Raw genomic sequence first — 14,005 nt, 5'->3', positions numbered from 1 at the left:
TAAAAAATAAAAAGGACTGGAGATGTGACTCAGTGGTTAAGTGCCTCTGGGTTCAAGCCCCAGTACAAAAACAAAAACAAAAAACACCAACAATACCAAGTGCTGATGAGGATGCAAAGCAAGCAGAACATTCAGACCTTGCTGGTGGGAGTGCGAAATGGAACAGCCACTAGAGAAAACAGTTTAGCAATTTCTTACACAGTAGGCACATACTTCCTGTATGACCCAGCAATCTCATTTCTAGGTATTTACCCAAGAGAAATGGAAACTTCTGTTCACGCATACATTAAGAGAAACATGCATGAATATTTATGTTGGCTTTATTCATAGTCACGAAAAACTGGATACACCCAAATATCCTCGAACTAGAGATAGATAAAAATGAAAATTTAAATTTAAAAACCTGTGATACAGCTGGGTGAGGTGGCATGCACCTGTAATACCAGTACTTGGGAGGCTGAGGCAAGAGGATCACTTAAGTCCAGGAGTTTTGAGACTAGCCTGGGAAATATAACAAGATCCCCCAAACAAAACAAAACATCCATTCAATGGAATATTACTCCTCAGCAATACAAAGGAACTACTGATAAATGAAATGACATTGGATGTGTTAAGCTAAGTCAAGGTGACATTGTATGATTCCATTTATTTGACATTTAGGAAAAGAAATATCATAGAGATAGAGAACAGATCAGTGGTCATCGGGGGTCAAGGGAAAGAGAGAAGGTGTGATCCCAAAGTGGCAGCAGGAGGGTGTCTTTGAAGGTAGAACTGTTCTGTGTCTTTGATTGTGTTAGTGATCTCACAACCCTAAGCATTTGTCAAAACTCATAGTATTGTACACCCAAAAAGAGAATTTTCCTATAAATTTTAAATAAAAATGAAAAAACACAACAAACATATGCCACTTTAGAGGCAGTTTAAAGAAAACAAAGTGGAAATGAAAATATTAGAGAGTGTTAGACTGGTAGATTGGGGAGGTCATCAGAATTTAAACATTTACAATCCTGATTTTGTCCAGGATGAAGGAAGAGATATTGATAAATTTTATACTTCTTTTTTTGTATCAAGAATGCTCTTTAAAATGGAAGGTTAACTGCTAGAAAAAACAGATATAAAATGCTTAGCTTCTAAACCAGTAGAAGCCATAAGATGAAGAAGAAAATAAGCAAATAAGCCTAGCAAGGTGGCACAAGCCTGTAATCTCAGCAATTTGGGAGGCTGACGCAGTAGGATTGCAAGTTTGAGGCCAGCCTCAGTAACTTAGTAAGGCCCTGTTTCAAAATAGAAATAAAAAATAAAAAAGGGGTTTGGGATGTTAGCACAGTGGTAGAACACCCCTAGGTTTAATCCACAGTCTCTCTATCTCTGTCTCTTTCTCTCTCTCTCTCACACACACACACACACACACACACATACACACACACACACGTGGTTAAAAAGACACTAAACAAGATAGTGGAAATGAATCCAAATATACTTTTGATCACAATAATGAAATAGATGAAACACACCAATAAAGACTATTTTTTTAAAAAATTCAGCTATTTGCTATATGCCAAAATAGAATGACCTGAGAAACTTACAAGGAGAATTGATTGAAGACAACAGACACAAAGAAAATATTAACACAAATAAAATTGGCATAGAAATATTACTATCCAAAAATGTGCAGTCTTTATTTAATACCTCCTGTTTGCAGAGCCCTGTCATGGGCCTGTGAGGGTGATATGGAACAAACATGACTCTTAAGGGACTACAGTTAGAGTGGTAACTACATGATACTAAATTATTTAGTCAACAAATATTTGTTTGATAACTGTGCAAGCCAGCAAAAGATGGTTTCTAAAAGAGCGAAAAGGAGTGGCTCCTACCTGGAATTCCAACAATAGAAATATTTATTAACCCTTGTAGTAGTTGGTTTCTTTATGAAACATGCCTTCCTGTATTCATGCCCCCATATAGTTTCCTGCTTTGAATCTGGGCTGGACTGGTGACTCATTTAATAAATAGGATTTGGCAGAAGAGAAATTCCAATTCTGGGCCAATTATGAAGGCCCAGAAACTTCTGCTTTTGCAAATTGGTGAATAAATCTGCCATGTATTAAGTACAATTATATACTCCTGGGGATGTTGTGGGACTACAAAGAGAGGAAAGGTATCTGATCTAGCCATCCCAGCTGAGTTCAGCCTTCCAGCAATCCTTGCCAAAGTGCCAGCCTTGGACATTGTACCAGTTGACCCCCAGGCAGTGGCAACTCCAGTGACATCATATGCAGCAGAACTGCCTGCCAAGCCCAGTCAAACCTGCAGAATCATGAGAGATAATAAAACGGTTTTCATTTTAAATGGGAAAGTTTGGAAGGTGTTTGTTATGCAGCTATACAGAATAAAAACAATCATTTTCAATGTCTGTTAGACACTGTGCTTGCTAATTTTTTCCATTAATGCTTGGTTATTTAATGCTTTCAACTTAGAGATATGTGTAACTAACTCCCACCTTACCAATAGGGAAACTGAGACTTGGAAAGATGGTCACACAACTACTAAGGAATAGAAGCATGGTTTGAATCAAGAGCTTCTTGACCATGTTCTACACACATACATCCACTGCATTATGTGGCCAGGTGAGGGTGTCAAGGGGTGAAAGAATATTCCAGAGCAAATCACATTGCCTGTGTCCCTCCTACCATGACTTCCCTTTACGGTTTCCCGTTTCTTTTTTTAAAAAATACTTTTATTTTATTTATTTAATTTTTCATGTGGTGCTGATGATGGAACCCAGTGCCTCACACATGCCAGGCAAGTGCTCTGCCACTGAGCTACAGCCCCAGCCCCTCCCCTCTTTCTTTTTTTCATCCTGTGCTACTAAGGAGGGAAGTGAATTCTGGAAACATGATCAGATTAGTAGGTGGATGACATAGTTGGGGATTTTATTATAGTTTCAACACATTTAACAACAAGCACTAATTACTCTCAGTGTTTGGTAGTCGTTTGAGAACATGTAAATGCTACATCTGCTCACTGCCTCTTTTTCCTTCCAGACAAAAGAACACATGTTCCTGACAAGGTGTACTTGTTTCCACCTGAAGTCACCTGAGCTTTGAGATAGATGGGGGAAGAGCTGAATTTTTAGGGCACTCTTCTCCCCCATGGCCCAGGAAAGTCTTCAGGACTTTTCTGGATGCATCAGGTGTTAGAGATCATCTATTCCCCACCTCATTTTCACAGATGAGAAAACAAAGAACCACAGAGAGGTATGGTTTCATCAAAAAACCCAGACAGTTTTGATCAGTCATGTTAGGACATCTTCAGAAGTCTCCTCTAGTCCTCTCTGAACTCTAAGGCCTGTGGATTCTCCTCTCCAGTTTAAAATAGGTTCCTGGGATTTGGCTTAGAGTGCTGAGAACAACCTGGATTTGTCAAGAGCAGAACATGGCAGAGGGGCTCAACCTTTGGACATTCAGCACCATGGACAGCCCAACAATCCTACTACAGAGGCGGTGGGAGGCTGGTTGCTCAGCAAATCAGAGTATTGGAATAATCCCAGAGACCATCTAGTCCTGTCTCCTCAGTTTTCATGAGAGGAAGCCCAGGGAAAGAGACACATCTTGGGCAAGGTCACACAGCAAGTAGTGGAGAGCCAAAGATGGGAACTGGGAACCTACGCCTTAGTGGCACAGAGCTTGAGTCAAGTTCTCCAGAATCAAAATCTCCTCCTCTTGGAAATGACAAGGAAGAAAATAGAAGACAAGAAAACAAGAGAAATAAAAGAAACTGAAAGAGCACCTGGCCCTGATGGGAAGGTCTGTGATTTGACCTCTAATTGCCAATTCTTGACAGGATCTTCCTACTTCTCCAAGGTGATGTGGCCTTTCAGCTACAATTTAGTTACCATGGCAACCTTATTCCAGGTTTCATCTCCATGGCAATTCATTAGAGTTTTTCACCCTCTGGTATGTGCACACGTGGCTGACCATATGTACATCCCCAAAATTTAATATAAAATCATGTTTTTGAAGTGAAGTTTCTCATTATCTAGCTCTGTACCCAGGAGCATAACAAGGCGCATTCTAGAACGGACAGGGCCCAGGGCATGGAAAAAGGTTCTGCATTGTTATTGCAAACCTCTCCTAATTATTACAGCTCAGCACATCGTAAGCTTACCATGGGCACAAATAATTTCTCCCTTCCCGTGATCTCCCTAGCTCCCTGTTCCATGGCAAAGGCTCTGTGTTGACTGTGCCAGTGAGAGGTGCCAGGGCAAAGAGACAGAAAGCTGGTCCTTCAGACTACAACCTCAGCCCCAACCCAGGGGTGCCCCTCCTGCTTCTCTTATCCACTACATCCCAGTTTGAGGCACCCTTGGAGCTGGCAGCCTAGGTGGCAAGGATGTCAATAAAGAAGGTAGCCACTGTTTGAATATTGGTTCCACCACCTCCTGTCACGGGCTTCAATTTCCTCTATTTCAAGTAAGCAAGCTACTTGGGGACTCCCCTGACCCCAACAAGCCCCATCCCGCAGGAGGGCCACAGCTGCTTTCCTGTGCCAGAGATGCTGTCAGAAGTGTCAGCTTCCCCTGCTTTGGGCTATTACCAGGCTCTGTCCTGATGATGAGAAGCTTAGTTTGGCAGTTGTTGATGGCAAACAATTCCATTCTATGAAAAGGAGAGTAAATAATGCCTTAAAATGGAATTGTTTATGGGACAAAAAATAGTTAAAGAGACTTGGTGGCAAATGATTTCGAAAGAGAAAGATGGGCCCTATTCTATGAGGTCTTCCAGGTTTGACCTAAGAACTTGAGCTTGTGAGCATGAGGCCTAGCCTCCTTTCCCAATATAAGAAAGATACTTGTTACCTTTCCTAACCCTTTCGCATGCTCGCTTGGCCAGCTCTTTCTCTAACCCCACCCCTGCCCCAAGCACCCTAGTGATTGTACATAGCAGAAGCAGACACATGGGGAGCAGATTCTAGGCTGCCATTGTCTGGCTATAACCTGACCTCTCTGAGCTTCCATGGTCTCATCTAAGAACCCCGATATACAGGGTTGCTGTGAGAATTAAATAACGAGCAGTACTGGTTGCTCCCCACCTTGCTGCCTCCTCATCTCTCCCATCACTTCTGTTAAATGGTTACAGCTTCCATCCTGGAGCATGAAGATGCTTTCTGCAAAAATGATCCCAAGACCACAGGGGCAGAGAAGCTGGGACACGAGGACTCCTGTTACCATGAGTCATAAGCTAAGCTTTTTCATCAGAGTTCATCTGTAAGGCAGGAGCACATGCTAGAGCCGTTCCACTCACCTGGAGAGAGGCTCAGAGACCTGGAGACAACATAATACCCAATAATAGGGGATCAGTTAGTTAAAGTATGATATGTGCACAAAAGAAAAGTGTACATCCCTTAAAATTATGGTGTATGTGGCTCTTAGTTTCTGACATGAAACTTCATCACCATTTATTATCAAGTGAAAAAATGATCTCACAATATATGTTCAAAACAGAACATATACTATAACATTTTTTGGAGAAAAATAATCTCAATTTTAACTCTTATCAATCCCTAAACATATGAAAAGATAAATGCCAAAGGATTCATGGTGATTCTTCCTCAGTTGAAAGATTGTGGCTTTTTGCCTGTTTTTCTTTCTTTGTTACTATAAGGATTAATAATTTTAAAAGCAAAACTACTCTGAGGATGACCTCTGTGGTTTTTGCAGTCTCCTCTGAGCTGGCATTCAACGACCTGGCACATCATGGCTCTCTCTCATGCTGGATTAGGGACTCTGTGATTGAGCATCTCATATTTCTCTGGCCTAACGAACTACATCCTTTTCTGACCTTGAAACTCACATGGATAGAGACAGAAATGCATCTATCCTTTAAAACATTTTTCCCACTTAATTCATTGCATTATCAAAAGCTTTTATCAAGCTTTTATAAAAACTGTTCTTGTTCTGCTGCCCAGTTAGGTTTTGGGGGTGGGGGACTCTCAGCAGTCACAGCCATGCACCGTCTGTGTGAACTTGGCTTGGACAAGCCAGTGGGAAAGTAAGCAGCATAGTGATGTAAGCCCTCTATCATTCCCGTTCCAGAGCACATCTTGCTGGCGGGGTACATCAGACCCTAGAAGTACACCCCTGACTCAGACGACGTGACATGGAAGACTTAAACTGGTCTCTGAGATGGATGGAACCAGCTACCCTCAACCCAGCCCTAGTGCCTGGGGCTTCAGCAGCTGCAGGCTGGGATTAGTTTCTTGCTCACCCCACACAGTACCCAGCCCACAACAGAACCGAAGTTGACACTGGATAAACTTGGGCAATTCCATTAAACTGTAACTGCTTCCTCTTCTATAAAAGGAAACTAGGAGAATATCTGCTCCTCTTATTAACTCCCTAACTACATGACCTCAGGCAAACTTTTTGGGCCTCAGTTTCCTTATCTATAAAATGGAGGTAGTAATACAACTCTCCTCATGGGATGGGAGCTCTGTTTGGCATAATGGGTATTCAACACATTATTTCCACTCTGCTTGTTAAAGTGCTTTAAAACTACAAAATGCCTTGCAAATATGAATTCCTCTTTTTCTATCCAGGGATCCCATTTCAGAGAACCAACTCTATTTTATTGGTTGAGAGTTTGTGTAATACACAAAACTAACAATAATCATAATTATCTTTAGTGGGTGTCTATGAAGTGCCAGCCCCTATGCCTATTTTACACATCTATCATGGGAGCTATAGACCTTATTGCTCCCATTTCATAGATGAGGAAACTGAGGCACAGAGAGGTTGAGCTTTTTCCAAATCATGGAGCTAGGACGTAGAACAGCCAGGATTTAACAGACAAAAGTCCAAGGCTTCTCTCCTGAATCCAGGACCCTCTGAAATTTGGCCTCTGCATTCTGGGCAGGCCTCTTAGGAAGGGCTTTGTTACCTAAAGATTGAGAGTGGGAGGGGGGATTCTTGAGATGAGGCCCCCTCCTCCATTCTTCACAGCACCCAAGTCTCAGGATTCTGATCCAGTGTGGCCCTTCTCTGAAGCTGTGTGCCTTTTGTTTTCCTCTCTTTCATAACTCAGTGTTCCCACCCCTGCCTGAAGTTCAGGTAGGCAGCTCAGCACATGTCGAAGGCCTTTAGGGCTCTGGGAAAACAAAAAAGGACTACATGTGTGATCCCTCACTCTCCACCCCTCTCCAGGACCTTGCTCCTTCTTGAGGTATGAGCACTGCCCTTGTGTGCCTGCACGCATGAGCACACACCCATGCACATGTCCACTAGTGGACATCACATGGTGGGGGGTGTCAAACACACATGGTACTGTACAGATGTCTTCACTGTGTTTTTTAATTTTTCCTGTATAGGAAATTTAACTCTTGAATCACCCCCACTCCTGCCTCCGTCCCCAGCCACATTTAATAGAAGACCATTTTATGAGAGGGAAGATCTGATGGTGTTCATTCTAACGTGTCAGGCAGAAAAGAGAAGCCCTTATTCCTCATGAAACTCATTTTCCAGTCTTTGGGGCTATACATGACTGCCTGAAGCTGTCTGAGTGGTGTTCTCCAGGTCAGGTCACTGGGTGGCCAGGCTTCAGGCACCTGTACTACTTGGAGCCAGGTGTCCCAGTTGCCTAAATCATCAAGGGTTGCACCCTCCATCAGGTTGGCTACCTGTGAGTCACACCAAATCATCATGGAACATTCTTTTACCTGGAGGATTTGTCTCAGATACTTAACAAGGAGTGTTTGGCCCCTGGCCTCACTGGCCTGCCCTGGCCCACTGAATAAACCTGTAAGCCCGAGATTGGGGCAACAGGACAAAGGGGAAAGAAATGCTCCACAATATTGATAATTCTGATGGCAGGAGCCACAAAAATTCCAGGTCCTTTAGTCAATGACTGTCTATGCTTTTGTTGAGATACTTCCCCTACCACCTCCTCCCTTAGGAGGAGACAGGAGAAGGTTCCCTATGCTTCTTGTTCCAAAGCCAGTGAAGGCGTCAGCCATCTTCTTTCTCATTCTTCATTTCCATTCCTGGCAAAAGAGGAGTGCGGAAGAAATCCATCAGAGCCTTCCCTGCCCCAATCTCCCCAAGTACAGGGGTTCTGAGTGGGGCCAGCACTGGGCCAAGGGGATATGCAGAGGCCCCAAAGTCCCTCTAGTCTCCCCAATTTCAGCTGCCCCCCCAGACCAAACACTTGCAGATCACAGAACTGTCTGTCCCCTCCTCTTGACCAGTGAACACCAAGGTTCTTACTGCTTAATACAGATCTTAGAGAAGCTGGCATCTCCAGGAGGCACTGGGTTTGGGGGTCAGCTGGGGCATCTCCTAATGGGTGGTTCTAATTCCTCCAAAGAGGACTGCAGTTGGAGGCCATTTTCTCATATTAAATATGATGGGTCCCCTTCCCCCTCCGGGAAGCAACAAGGAGTCTTCTTTGAGGGCAACTCATCTACCATAAGGGTGTAGGCAAAACAAGACCTTAGATGGGGATTTGGGTCTTACTAAAATTTTAAGTAGCTCTAGTTTTCCCCACTCTCTCACCCGCGCAAGTGAATTCTACTTTTTCATTCTCCAAATATCCTGTTTTCCTCTTTTTGGATTCAGTTCACTGATCCCCTCCCCACATCCAGTCTCACGGAAGAGACAGATTTCCAAAGATTTAATTAATCGCACCAACTGTCAGGCCGCCCAAAAGGACCCGCCTCCGCTGTCGTTGTAGAAAACAGTTCCTTTATCCTTTCGTGGCTTGGTCTCCGGTGTGGAGCCCTGTATCTGCTCGCACCGCACCCCAGAAAGCCCTCAAAGGAGCTATATTTTTTCTGGACGGGCTTAAAGGGCTCCCCACTAGGGTACAAGCCTCCCTCCACCCCGCACATTCCAACCCCCAACACACACACCCACAGGCGCCGGTGGGAAGTCGCCGGATGTACGATGGCTGGGGTTTTATTACAAAAATTTCTTTTCAAATGCAAAATCAGACCAACAAGCTCGGAGACTCCCATTCTTCAACCTTTCTCCTGCGCCGCCCGTGTCCTGTCCCCAATTAACACGCACAAAACTCCCACGCGAGCGACCTCAGCCCCACACTGTATCCCACGCTCAAGTCCACCCAGCCCCGAACTTCTTAAAAAAAAAAAAGTCTGTTAAGAAACCTTATCCCCCCGCTGAAGTGCACAGGACCGTGCAGGGCGTGGAAGTCCCTTTCCGCGCCGCCGCCGCGAGTCCCGCGGTGTCCAGGCACTGGTGCCCGGGGGCATGTCGCTGTCCCGGCGCTGCTGCGGCGGCCGAGCGGAGAGGGGGACGGGGTCCGGGTCTCCCTTTTCTTAGTAGCTCTGTCGAAGGCGGCAGGCGTGGTGCTCAGTACAGCCCCAGGATGGCGGCGCCCACGTCCTTGGAGGGCCGGCGCTCTTGCACCAGAAAGTTGATCATGCTCTCGGACTTGATGAGCAGGTTGCAGCCCAGGAAGAAAACGCCGAAGACCACGGTGAGCTACAGCACGTATACCACGGCGATCTGCGCCACGCGCGACACCCACAGGCTGCGTTCGTCTGGAGCCAGTCCCGCCGGGACCCCGTCGCTGGCGGCCAGCGGCGCGCCCCCGGAGCAGCAGTCTAGCCACGTGCCCAGCCCGTGACTGCGGTTCCCCAGGGCCGCCCCAGCGCCGCTGCCCACTCCGCCCACCTCATCCAAGCTGGTGTGGTTCAGGAAAGTCGCGTTCATCGCGGCGCTGCGCCCGGGGTCTTGGCGCGCGGTCCGGGGTGCACCAGGAGGCTGGCTCTGTTCGCGCTCTCCGGGACGCTCTGGCGCGGGGTGGGGGAGGAAGAGGGCTGCCCACGCGATGGCACCCTCTGGGGCCGCCTACCGCTGGGCACCGGGCAGGAAGCGGCACAGGGAGGGAGCAACAGGCGGCGCGGGAGCGGGAGCCGGAGAACCGAGAGCGTAGCGGTGGTCGGTGGAGCTCCCAGCGGCCCGGCCGCCCTCCCCTCCAACAGCCCCGCCCCGCCCCGCCCCGCCGGGCGTCTAGAGGGCGGGAATCCAGGCGAGGGCTCGGCCTCCGGAGTCCCACCGCTGCCGGGGGCTAGGGTCCCGCGGCAGTCCCCAGTCCTAGGGCCAGCGAAGGTTGATCGCCTTTGGGCTAGAATATCTCCCCAAGGTGCTTATTCCAGGATTTGGTGCTCTTAGCGGTCAGGTTCTTCTGGAGTCTGCCCTAAATCTCGTCTTATCTTTTTCTTTAAACCAGGGTAGGCCTCAGGCAGTTCCGCATCGCCTCTGCGGGAACCTCCCAGCTTTTCCCGGACTGAAGGCTGAAGGAGTGTTGCATTGAGGAGTGTACCCTGCCTCCTTTCCTACATCTCCCCTACCCTGCCCCATTTAATTTTTTTAATTAAAAATAAGCTACTGGAGTTTTTCCTTTTACAAAAACGTAGTCATTGTAGACCGGTCATAAGGCATGGATGAGCAAAATGAAAAAAAAAAAAATCTAAAACCTTATAATCTTACCATCCAACAAGGGTCGACGTCACCTTGGTACAAACTCTTCAGGCCTTTTCTATTGTGCGGCTCAGTATACATATATTCGAAGGGTGGGGGGGGGGGGTACAGTATTGGTGCATACTGTTTGGTGCAGCAGGTATCTGGCCTTTTGGCCAGTTGGATTTTTTTCTTAGAGAAGTGCTGGGCTATATCCTTTGCCCATCTCACTGCTGAGAACAGATCCTGACCTTTATGTACCCTGAAGTCTGGCTCCCTGCTGCAAAGAAATGGAGCAGGGAAGGGTGACTAGGGTATGGTAAGGGGACAACCTACTCCAGTGAGTCATGAGGAGCTGAACGTGATGGCTGGTCTTTGTTTTATTAAGTACCTACTATATGGTCAGTACACCAAATACATTACCTCGCTGGATGCTTGAACCAGCATTTGAGTTTCAGCTGGACTGTTCCCTTGACATGAGGAATCAGGGGCTAAGGTTGTTTAGTTGACTTACCCAGGACCACATAGCCAGGTAAACCTCGGCTCTCTCCTGTTCCAAAGCTACACTCTTAATTATTGCTGTTCCCCTTTCTTCTACTGTCCCTGAACTGATTTCTCTAGATACCTGGTGATCGGGGGAAGGGAGAGGTGTTGTCTTTGACCTGGAGCAGGAAGGGAGAGAGAACTTGGGTTTATGGGAGTAAATGAAGACTAGCCACAGAGAACAAGCCGAGGCAATTTAATCAGAGCTTGCTGAGAGTCTCTTGTAAGAGAGTTAGCCATTGTCACTTGTGTTTTGCAGAGACTCAAAGGCCGGTGGATAAGTGGGAAGCTTTATAATAGGAAAAAAGGCTCAGCTTCAGGCATGCCCTGGTTGGGGCCTGTTGGCATGGGGAAGCTGTAGGGGGACTCCCTAGAAGAGGGGCATCCATGACATTGGTTAGGGGAACATACTTGCTTTCTCCAATTTATGCTAATTTTGGAATTAGGGACAAAATTAGGCAAGCTGTCCATGATTGACCAAGTTCGAGCCATTTGGGACTAGTAGCTGTTTGGCTTCCCAGACTTTTATTGCAGGTTCCTGGTCCATGCTCTGTTTTCACATGTGATCTGGTCACTGTTTGCAGACTTGGTGTCTCATGCTCCTCCACATCAGGAGTGGGCACCCTGCCTGGCTTGAACCCAGCCACCTGCTCCCCGTCCAGTGCTCCCTCCTTCTACTGCTCCCTTCTGCCGTTTCTGGAACCACCGGTCCCAGCAGGTGTGCTTGCAGTTTGACGTATATTAACTCTTCACTCTTACAATTTCCCTGAAAGGCAAGTGTGTGTTAGTTGTTGACTGCTGCGGCTCAGATTTCCCCAAACCAAGCAAACGTTTACCCTCGCTCATAGTTTCTGGGGCCAGGAAGCTGAAAGCAGTTTAGTTGGGGGCTCTGGCTCAGGGTCCCTCATGGGGCTGTGGTCAAGGTGTTGACCAGGTCCATAGTCATCTGAAGGCTTGGCTGGTGATGAGGATGGGTTTTTGAGATCACTCCCTTGCTGGGTGTTGGCAGTAGGCCTCCGTGACTAGCTGGCCATTGGCAGAGGGGAACCTAGGTCCTTGTCATCGTACTTCTTCATGGTGTTACTTCAGTGTCCCTATCACATGGCAGCTGCCTTGCCTCAGAAACACTTTTTTTCACTTTCCTTCTCTTCCTTCTCCTCCTCCTCTTCCTTCTTCTCCTTCCTCCCCTCCCCTCCCCCCTCCCTCTCCCCTCCCCCTCCTTCTTTCTCCTTCTCCTTCTTCTTCTCCAGTACTGGGGATTGAATTCAGGGGTACTCTACCACTGACCCACACCCCCAGCCCTTCCTTTACTTTGTATTTTAATATAGGGTCTCACTAAGTTGCCAAGACTGGCCTTGAACTTGCTATCCTTTTTCCTCAGCAACATCCCCCACCTCCGTATCACTTTTTTTAAACTTTGTTTTATTTATTTATTTCAATGTGGTGCTGAGAATCGAACCCAGGGCCTCACACGTGCTAGGCAAGGGCTCTACTGCTGAGCTACAACCCCTGCCCTCCCCGACCCCATGTCACTCTTGAAGAATGTGCTAGAATGTGAGGAAAGGAGAGGGACGGAACAGTAAGGCTGCAGAATGAAATATGTTAGCTGTAGTTGTTATTTAATCTTTATAGAAAGCCTTGTAAAAGGAAATCCTCAGTCCCATTTGACAGTCAAGAAAAATGGAGACTCAGAAAGGAAAAAATTCTTGCCCGAAGTCACAGAGAGCCAGTAAAGGGCACAGCCAGGATTTAAACCATCAGATATCTTACAACCAAGCCCAAACTCTTCAGTGCTTGGTGTGTGGGGGTAGGTATATGTGTGGGGGGAGTACTTCATGGTTAGGGAAATACTAGAAGCCCCTGAGGCCAGGGGTGGGGGGTCTCAGGAACCCAATGAAACGTCTGATAACTGGGTTGCCTCTCCTTCTCTAGAGCCAAGAAAGCAGGTGCCTCTGGGCTCAGCTGCCACCCACCCACACGGGACTATTTTTACCCTCTACCTTAGTGACAGTCTGCGTCCCCAGGCTCTGGAAGGGCCATCTGGGCAGTCTGACTCCCCGGGAGGGCCTGCCACCCAGAGGCTGTACGCCCTGCTGTCTCTGCAGCTGTTTCTAAATGAACCTTTAGCCCTGTGGCATGGCTGGGCCATCAGGGTCAACATGACATCTCCCTGTCCCAGAACCAGAGGTTGGTAAAACCTCCCTAATTAGTACCAATGGCTGGATGGACCTATGGAAACTAAAAAGTCTTCATCCACAGCTTTAAAAAGAAATACTCTTTGTGTGTGTGGTATTAGAGATTGAACTCAGGACTTCACACATGCTAGGTAAATGCTCTATCTCTGAACTACATCCCCAACCCACCTTACTTTTTAAAAATTTGAAACAGAGTCTTGCAAAGTTACCAAGGCTGACCTTGAATTTGTGATCCTCCTGCCTCGGCCCCTGAATAGCTGGGATTACAGGTGTGTGCCACTGTACCTGGCTCATTCACAGATATTTGAAATTTTGTTCACATTTTAAACAAGGTTAATAAAGTGCTATTTTCATGAGCCCTTTTAATGAAGAGGTAAGAATGATTTTACTTGCGTGTTCCACAGTAACTCCCTCCACTCATTAGAAAAATGTAAATGGACATTCATCTTATGACAGTGTGCGGCAGGGATGCCCCAGAGCCCTTGAACAGAATTTATTTTGTGAAGTGGTTTCCAACAACCCCCCTCGGTTCCTGTTTACGCTGCTCATTTTTTGGCAAGCTCTTCCTGGAACAGGCAAAGGTTGCCTTCTGCCCAGTTCCTGTCCAAATGGTCTCACGTTTCACATTGGCAGAGGGGGAGTTAATGACATTTTACTGCATCTGGTTACAGAATTAAAATAAACACAAGTTGCCCTGTTCAGCCTTTGCCCCCAGTGAGATTGCCACTGCGGGCTCGGCCAGGCTTTGTGTACGGAGAGTGAGTGGAAGGCAGAGGGAGGCCGCCAGGCT

The 14,005-nt window shown here is 46.9% G+C and overlaps 1 pseudogene across 1 annotated transcript; it reads right to left on the bottom strand.

Moving 5' to 3' along the window:
- Positions 1–9,122: 9,122 nt before the first annotated feature.
- Positions 9,123–9,950, bottom strand: LOC308636918 (reprimo-like protein; annotated as a pseudogene). Its single transcript has one exon. The product of its transcript is annotated as a reprimo-like protein (transcript).
- Between the last annotated feature and the right edge of the window lie 4,055 nt (positions 9,951–14,005).

This window comes from Spermophilus citellus (genome assembly GCF_964194105.1).
Source record: "Spermophilus citellus genome assembly, chromosome: 17".
Lineage (NCBI taxonomy): Eukaryota > Metazoa > Chordata > Mammalia > Rodentia > Sciuridae > Spermophilus > Spermophilus citellus.
The sequence above is the reverse complement of the archived record's forward strand: the minus strand, read 5'-3'. Positions and strand labels throughout refer to the sequence as shown.